Source organism: Cibotium barometz, chromosome 56 (genome assembly GCF_041138505.1).
Source record: "Cibotium barometz isolate CiBa-2024 chromosome 56, ASM4113850v1, whole genome shotgun sequence".
Taxonomy (NCBI): domain Eukaryota; kingdom Viridiplantae; phylum Streptophyta; class Polypodiopsida; order Cyatheales; family Cibotiaceae; genus Cibotium; species Cibotium barometz.
Window position 1 is genome coordinate 15,204,198 of NC_141101.1, and position 9,820 is coordinate 15,214,017.

At 43.4% G+C, this 9,820-nt stretch overlaps 1 pseudogene; it reads right to left on the reverse strand.

Moving 5' to 3' along the window:
• Window positions 1–3,000: 3,000 nt before the first annotated feature.
• Window positions 3,001–4,275, reverse strand: LOC147606944 (protein UNUSUAL FLORAL ORGANS-like; annotated as a pseudogene).
• Window positions 4,276–9,820: the final 5,545 nt, after the last annotated feature.

The window sequence follows — 9,820 nt, forward strand, 5'->3', positions numbered from 1 at the left end:
CAGGCTGGTTCAGGTGGCGCTGACAAGGTACCGTACAGCAGGTACAAGCGGCGGCTGCTGTACGTCAGCTGACACAGGCGGCTGTTGTTGAAGGCACAAAGTTGTACAAGCTGGAAAAGTCGCGTAGTGCAGGCGAACACCTGTACGGGCAGATTCAGGCGACTGCAGGCACAGTCTGTACAGTCCTGTACGGACAAGTACGGTCAGGTATTGCTGAGCTGTACGGACAAGTACAGGCAGGTACTGACCTGTTCAGTCCTGAACAGATTGCAGGCGGTGCATCTCCAGCTGCAGGCGGGACTTTATCAGAGCATAGTTGGTGCATCAGTCAAGTGGTTGCAAGGAGGAAAGTGCAGACAGTCTTTGGCAAGTACAGACTGGTACATTCAGTTCCTCGGGTGCAGAACCACGCATTGAATTGGTAAGCTCTGAACTTGTCCATCTTTCTTTCTTTCCACTGGCTTATGTCTGCTGCTGTAGAGTTGTGTTATCTGGCCCCTTGTGAGAGGAGGGGTATGGCAGTTTGAAAGGGTGGAAACAGAGACTGGACAGTGGATGTATATTTGAACTGAGTTGTGGAACCATGTTCATGGAATATGCCAGATGGCTGCCCTGCTGAATGGTCTTGGTTGATCAGAGGGAAGCACAGTGTGTTGCTTTTGTGGGACACAAATCTGTGTGTGAATCCTCTGTGCTAAGAGGTCTTGAGGGCTGCCAGATTGGACATACAGGTTTATTCTCCTGGCTGGCTTTGTTGTACTCAGTTTTACATCTCACTGAATTTGAATAAAGAAATACCGAAAGGGGCGCCAAGCTTTGGGGCCAACAGGTGTCGATTTCATTTCAGTTTTTGGGCTTTCTACCTCCAGTTAATTTTGTTATTTACTTGGACTACAATTCGAAGGGTGACTGCTAGTCTACCGCACTTTGGTTTCTACCAGAGGCCGGTTTCAGTGGAAGCTAGTTTCCGGTGTAATGTTGGACTTCTTACCATTGCTGAGGGGCTTCGGAATATGCTTTCTTGTTTTCCAAGCAACTTCAGAGGTTGGTGGGAGGCGAATTTTGCGATTCGCGTTGCTTAGAGAAATACAGAACCTGTAGGAGGGGTCCACCCATTCCAGCCCTAAAGCGCTGCACGTGTTAAAGATTGAATCTTGCCTTTCAGTGAACATGTAATTTGCCGTTAAGAAGATAAAGAAGCACTAGTCGCCGGTACATAAGAGAATAAGAAAGAACCAGTTGACTCTCGCTTCCTCTATTACTCCAGCTGGTCTATTTGGAAGGTGAAGGAGCTCGACATGAGTTTGGAATCAATTTTGCACTAAATGGGGGAGGGAGCAACTGTGGGGGCACATGGCAAAGTGAAGAAGATTGAGTTTTAGTGGGGTCCTCTATTGTTTCAATCATCGCAACCACAATTCAGAAAAGCGATGATCAGACTCTTAAGCATATGAACCAAAAGCACATCACAACCGTTCTCCTCTTGGCCCTAGGGGAGCACTAGCAACAACAGAAAGAAAAGGGGTCTGTCTATCTAGTACCTGCTTATACTGAGCAGGTTTCACCTGTCCAGAGACCACATAAAAAAAGCATTCTGCAAACGGCGACAGATGCTATTCAACCAGCCTCGCATGAGAAACCGAGAATCATCAAGTCATAACAGGACGTCCCTTTTTCTTGAATTCATGTGATAACAAAGCCGAAATAGTTACAAGGACAAGGAGATTTGTCAAAATACAGTCACCTTGCAACTTGCTAAAACCAGGTTTTTCCTTTTTCTTTCTACCTGGCTATGTATCAGCAAAAGACCATACTTAATCTTGACCTGTGCACAAAATGAAACTCAAGCCCGTCCTGCAGGGGCAGGGGTGGGACATACCACCAGTTCTTAGAAATATCATACACTAAAGGCACCATGGGACCCTCTTTGTTAAACGATCTCGTGTAGAAGAGGCCTCCCTCTGCTTCAAGTGTCGCGGAACAATTACGTTGAACAAGATGATGTGGTGTTCTCGACACCTCCACCCAAGTAGTAGTTTCTGAGGAAGTGAATTGCAGCTCCCATACTCCAAAATCCAGGCTGGAGCGATCGATCTCATCCAAAAAGCAGGCTTGGAAAAACCTTCCTTTGTAATTGTGAAAGTGAGGGGTATGGCTTTTGGATTCAAGTGGCAGATGCACGGTGCTCCATGGTTCTGGGGCGTATGATAAGCCAGCACATTCATGGTGCCATACGGCAAAAAAAAGAAATCACCAGACGGCACCTTCAACCCAGAAGCCTTGGTGCTAGTGACGGCGGCTACCTTCCAGCTCCCAGTTCTGGAGTCGAAAACTTCAACGTAGGAGAGATGGCTGCTACAATGCAAAAGGGCATTGGTGAGCATTACATAATAGCGGTAGGGGTCGTGATCATCAACTGCCATGGACGTCTGGGGTGGAATGGGACCAGATAGCTTGTTGGGACGCAGCGGTGGGGGGAGCACCTTCACTGATCCTGTGAGGCAGTTGAAGACCACAACATCAAGGACGCCGCAGTCCTCCTCCTCCTCACGATCAGAATGCACAAGTGTGCACATAAGGCCTCCTGCAGTGGCTATGAGCTGGGGGCAAACAAATTCGTCAGACATTTGCAGGCGGCACGCGTACAAGCCACCCAGGCAGGACAACAATCGATCGCCCAGCAGAGGCAGCAGAAAGAAAGGGTGCTCATGACTGCTATGGACTATGATTAAACGTTGAGGCGAGCCAAATGTGCAGACACAAACCAGTATTCATCATCATCATCAGACTCTTAAGCATATGAACCAAAAGCACATCACAACCGTTCTCCTCTTGGCCCTAGGGGAGCACTAGCAACAACAGAAAGAAAAGGGGTCTGTCTATCTAGTACCTGCTTATACTGAGCAGGTTTCACCCGCCCAGAGACCACATAAAAAAAGCATTCTGCAAACGGGGACAGATGCTATTCAACCAGCCTTGCATGAGAAACCGAGAATCATCAAGTCATAACAGGACGTCCCTTTTTCTTGAATTCATGTGATAACAAAGCCGAAATAGTTACAAGGACAAGGAGATTTGTCAAAATACAGTCACCTTGCAACTTGTTAAAACCAGGTTTTTCCTTTTTCTTTCTACCTGGCTATGTATCAGCAAAAGACCATACTTAATCTTGGCCTGTGCACAAAATGAAACTCAAGCCCGTCCTGTAGTGGCAGGGGTGGGACATACCACCAGTTCTTAGAAATATCATACACTAAAGGCGCCATGGGACCCTCTTTGTTAAACGATCTCGTGTAGAAGAGGCCTCCCTGTGCTTCAAGTGTCGCGGAACAATTACGTTGAACAAGATGATGTGGTGTTCTCGACACCTCCACCCAAGTAGCAGTTTCTGAGGAAGTGAATTGCAGCTCCCATACTCCAAAATCCAGGCTGGAGCCATCGATCTCGTCCAAAAAGCAGGCCTGGAAAAACCTTCCTTTGTACTTGTGAAAGTGAGGGGTATGGCTTTTGGATTCAAGTGGCAGATGCACGGTGCTCCATGCGTTCTGGGGCGTATGATAAGCCAGCACATTCATGGTGCCGTACGGCAAGAAAAAGAAATCACCAAACGGCACCTTCAACCCAGAAGCCTTGGTGCTAGTGGCGGCGGCTACCTTCCAGCTCCCAGTTCTGGAGTTGAAAACTTAAGCGTAGGAGAGATGGCTGCTACAATGCAAAAGGGCATTGGTGAGCATTACATAATAGCGGCAGAGGTCGTGATCGTCAACTGCCATGTACGTTTGGGGTGGAATGGGACCAGAAAGCTCGTTGGGACGCAGCGGTGGGGGGAGCACCTTCACTGATCCTGTGAGGCAGTTGAAGACCACAACATCGAGGACGCCACAGTCCTCCTCCTCCTCACGATCAGAATGCACAAGTGTGCACATAAGGCCTCCTGCAGTGGCTATGAGCTGGGGGCAAACAAATTCGTCAGACATTCGCAGGCGGCACGCATACAAGCCACCCAGGCAGGACAACAATCGATAGCCCAGCAGAGGCAGCAGAAAGAAAGGGTGCTCATGACTGCTATGGACTATGAATAAACGTTGAGGCGAGCCATATGTGCGCATCACAAACCAGTATTCCTCATCATCATGCTGCTTCCATGGGAACGCATCGTTCCACGCCTTGCACACACAACGCAGCTGGAAAAGCTTCCGCACAGGCAGCCGCACCAGTATGTGTTGCAGAATGAGGTGCAAAGGCAAGCTGCTCGCCTGCGTCTGCTCCGTGCTGTGTGATCTCTTGGGAACCCACCTCCAGTCTCATCATCATTCGGCCCATCTTCTTCTCTGCGCATTCCGGCATCACGCACCGTCAAGACCCGATCTTGTTCGCTGCCACGCGCGCCTTCCTCCTAGGGCTTCTTCGGCTCCGGCTGCGCCGCTCTGCCGCAGACCTCATTCCTGCTGCTGCTGCAGCTTGCTTCTTAAAGCAGCTGCAGGCTTTTTCTAACAGCTTTTCGTCACAAAAAAGCTGGTTTTGTGGGGAAAAGATGGGCCTCTTGTCTCATGGCACTTCTTTTAATTCTAAGTATCACTAAAAGCTTTGAACTTGAATTTGGAGGGTTTGTACTAATATGAGAAGCATGTTTCTTAGACTTCTCACAAGATGTCCTTCTAGGGGTAGAGCTGCTCTGCGGAAGCACAAGTCCACTTCTACGCTATGTTGACCTTATGGCTTTGAACAAGGCACTTCTTTTAATTCTAAGTATCAGCGAAAGCTTTGAACTTGAATGTCTTACTGCTGAAGCACAAGTCCACTTCTAAGCTATGTTGACCCTTTGTAACAGCTAGTAGGCAAAGAGATGCCTACTGTGGGGCATAGACTCCAAGAGAGGAGTAAGCTAATGGTGTCTGGCTTCTTTTATTAGGACCGATACGTTGTTGCAATCTCACCTTGTCAATCTGGTGCCCAGGAAGTTTCTGTTGGTATTGTTTCCATGGAAGTATTTCCCCACGAAATGTAAGAGAACAATGCACTTTGGGGCTGCCTTCTCCATGTTGTTTCAGTCTTCTTCCATTGCACTGGGGCAGAAATTCTGGTTGCATGAAATTGTTTTTGCTGCAACACATTTTCTGTCCATGATATTGTTGTTGACTTTTCTCTAGTAATTGGTAGACCTTGTGTGTGTCGAAGCAGACCGTATGGGGAAGTCATGTAATTCTTACTAAAGTGAAGGTTGTGTACAAGCTTCCCTTGTTTTTTACATTTCCCCATGATGTCTCCATTTCTTTTTCCCTGCAGGTTTGAATTTGTTCTATTCTTTTTGTTAGGCTGGCAGCTACTAAGCATTGGTGCTCTTGTACATACCCATACTTTGCACATAGCTCTACGACACTTGGCTCACATGGTAAATGAGGATTAGTAGTAAGCTAATGCTATGATTAGGAGATATAAGAAAAACATCATCATCGTCTTCTCCCCTATATATAAAGAAAAGAAGAAGATGCAACACAAGAAGAAAAGAAGCAAGCATAAAAGCAAACCTTGGTACTATGAGAGTGCAAGGGCATTAGGATTTTTTGAGTTTATGAGCACACATATAATTAAAAAACTAATGTGTACAAGCTTAGTATCACGTAGATTTCATAGGGTTTATGACATGGACATATGCTTTGTAAATTTCATGGTGAAACGTTTATCATATGGAGACACGTTCCATTATCTTCATGAGCATATTGTCTCCATTATCTTCATGAGCATCTTGTCTCCATTATCTTCATGAGCATACACATATACGCGAATAATGAACAGTTTATTATTACATAGACAGGATGGTGTGTAAGATGTATCATTAGATAGACTTTGAAAGAGCAGTTTCATGTTAAATGGTACTTGTGGTTCATTATTATTTTGTAAGATATATCATCGAGCACATTTTAAGGAAAGAAAATGTTTACATTATATGATATTTACCTTCGATTGTATAAGAGTTTTTTTCCAACTAATGTATGAAATGTAGTTCTAATCAATTAGATCTAATTTTAAGCAACTTTCGAAGAGCATGAACTGCACTCTAATAATGAATACGTTCATTTCAAATTCAAGTGTTTACTACAACAAGGATGAAGCAATTGTATCGGGTGACAATGATGCACTATCAACAAGTGCTATTGTGACCCTAAGTTGTATGTAAAGAGATACTTTCATGGTATCGATGATAGGGATGACAAAAGAGTGAAAGTAAAATCCCCGAGAGAAGATAAGTCTCCCAATATTTTGTCTATAGAAACTTCAGATCAATTAAGCGAGGAGACTGAGTATTGTCCAGGGGATAGGTCTTTGTTGATACATGAAATAGACTTATCCGTTAAAAATGGAATATTTGAGGGGAAAGTATTGAATAAATATGGCACATGGGCTCTACAAAATGTTGCATGCCCCAAGAGTTTGATGTAAGATCTAACTGATAGGGAAGGAGGTGGATGCATTACCCTTGCCATAGGGGAGGTATATTATACAGACTTTGTCAAGACCCTAAATATCTGTGACTGCATTAAAATCACCAACTTCTCAGTCTGTAGTAAGAACACCCGCAATGACGGCAGAACATCCGACTTTACTTTGACTTTCGACCCGTCCACTAGGATTGAGTGCTCCGAACCGTTTACAGTTGATCCGATATTTGTCCCAGACCATTTCGAAATACAAGGAGTCATGGAAGGACCTCATCAACAAAGGCAAGGTGAACTATCTTCCTTTGGCCACGGTTGCAGTGGACAATCATCAAGTTAGAAAGCTCAATTTGACAAGTGGATGAGTCGATCATTGGTGATGGTGAAAATGCCAATGATCTAATCACGGTATCATTTCATGACAAGGTGTCTTTTTCTTAACAAATGATCTTGGATAGATTGTGATGGGTTTTGCGCTATTAGTTTACCGAACTATTAATTGTGTCAACATTGCAGTTAACATTCTGGAGCAACCGCCGCTCTGACTATGTGAAGATTGTTGAAAGATTCAAGACCGTCGGCTTTTGTCATTTCGTCTTGAGAAATGTTGGGACAAAAAAGAATAGCCAGCCGATAGCATTAAACATGTTAGATTTAACTATCTTGGCACCAACCAAAGTTGCTTTGATATCAACGAAATTGTGCCGAGTGTTTCACCAACAACACATCCAACAGATTGGGTATGGGAATCAGGTATTGTTCAGTGTATAATTGATCTTTTGGTTGACCTAGTTATAGTGCATACTTTATCAAAGTTTAACGTTGACTTACATTTTTTTATAGATAAGCGGTGTTTTAACCGTCACGAGAATTGACTCAACACTATACGAGGCTATATGCTCTTTTTGCAAGGAGGCTAAGATATCAAGGGAAAGTACTCTAGTTCGCTGCTTGACATGTGATAGAATTACTATCTTAGAAAATATCCCGAAACTTAAAGGTCTTGTCACAACTTTGGATGGAGCAAGCGTGGAAATCATATTGAAGAATACATGAGTGGAGAAAATCTCAAATTTAGCTCGTCCATTCATGAAATGCTTGAAGATGATACACAGTTGCTGAAGTCAGAATTGTTTGGCTAAAAGATCGAGGGGAGATTTTTTATCAACATGCATGGCTAATCGCAAGGTTCATTCCTTTGAGGAATGATTCTACTTAAGCAGGTGCTTGGTGAGACTTGAGTGATCCTGTGGGATAGTTGGTGGTGGGTGATTGCTTTTCCCTTGTTTCTTTCAATGCATAGCATAGAGTCGGTGTGTACATACAATTCTATGGTACATCTCCATTGTACATTTGGAAGCCCATCAGTCCTATTGCTCTATTAATTTTGTGGTGAAATACCAAGATAGTCATTATACTTTAAAGCTAATAGTTTTTCAAGTTGCATGACAAAATACACTCTCTCAAAAAAGTTTTTAAAAAACTTTACTACACTTAAAAATCAACACATGATAAAGTTACGTCATACCCATCAAAATGTACTTAACCACATAAGCTTGGGAACCGGTAGCAAGGCAAATATATTGGAAAGCAGGTCGCATGGTAGGTATCTCGTGGCAACTTGTAAATCGTCTTCCTCGTGACCTCTGCTCTTCAATCCAATTATCCTCCGTGTGCTTTCTCGACCTAGCCGTGCACTCATCTTGGGGCGATGGCTGATTCGCAGACCCAACCTTCGCATGAAATTGAGTCACCACACACACTCCTTCGTCCCAGCAAGTGAAAGAGAGTCGCCACACGCACCTTTCTTCTTATGTCTTCTTGTTGCTCCGCATAGGTCCGACCTCGATCGATACCATGAGGACATGAGTGAAGCACTGCTCTTGGCATGCAAGCAAGCTTTGTTATCACAAGAGTGCACACGTGCGGCAACAATTTCTTGGTGCCGAAGTTTTTATTTAGCTCGGGTTCTCCTGGTTTGTTCCCAAATACTGAAATGTGTGATAAGCCCAGACAACAATAACAAGCAAGCACACAATAGATCTTAGCACAATTTCAAAACCCACCGATGGAAGAAGGGAATCCAAACAACGAGATTAAAAGGAAAGACGGATATTTCACTAGTTTCTATGGTGTCTTTATGGGTGGCAACATCAGAGAGGGAAGTGGGCCGGTATTGGCCCATGCAGTTAATTTAGCTTTGCCCTTTTGAGTGAGCTTGGGAGGTAGAGATGGGTCCAAATACATAGGCACAAGGCCGTCCATAGTGCAATGAAAATTCTATTGGAGAGGTGTCATATGGAGGAAACAACCCATAACAATGGCAACAAGGAAATAGGGGAGAACACCCAGATATAGCCGACGAGACAAACTACACACAAGTCTTTTAATGCGATAAGAAATCACGAAACTGGAGGAAGCTCAGAAGAACTGCGAATCAGAAGAAAGACAAAAGGAAAAGCCGATGTATAGGGAGAAAGCACACAAGATTGCACAAGTTTTGCATCCAAACTTGGAATTTTTCAAATCAAAGCTGTAGCAGCAAGGTAAAGCCACTCTATTCTAGTTGCTTAAAAAGCATGCACTATGTGAATATGAATGGGCTTTTAAAAGCCATGGGAACATAAAAGGCATATTAACTTAAAGCATATTTTTTTATTCTTTTTAAACAAAAAATTACATGTGGAAATTCATAAAGGACCTAACAACCTCATTACAGTTGAAGAAGTTATTGATTATGAAATAGATATTAGGTATGTGGCTCCTTGTGAGAACAACAAACCATTAGGATTGTTTCAAGATAAGCATAGTGAAGAGTTAAATATTCCCACACTTTTCTTTGGCTTGCAAAGGCAAATTGGAAATTTTCAACTAACATATCAAGACATCGCAAAGTGGGAATTGACACATGCATCTCTCAAGTTTTCATAGTACATACAAACCTTTTCTTCAAATCAATTAAGGTTTTAATTAATCAGGTAATGCAATCTATCTGGGTACACTTGCACAAAAGAGCGCTGCAAAATAGAACAATATATGCAAAAGATGTCATGAATGACACCAATATTCAAGCTATTTTAAGGTCAAGAATTGGATACAGGGACTTTGAGAACTTACGAACTTCACTGGATCACAAAGAGAAACTTAGAAAGGATGCATTTGCAATGATGAGACAATTAGGGCCTCTAGCATTTTTTATCGCATTATCATGTGCAGAAAGACTGTGGGAACCTTTGACAAAATGTTTACGCACAAAATATTCAAGCAACAATATAAATCATACGACACAATAAAACATGAACGCTAAAACAAGAGAATTGATAAGAGACAACCCAACAATTTGTGCACGGTATTACACTCACAAACTCCAACGATTCTTACTC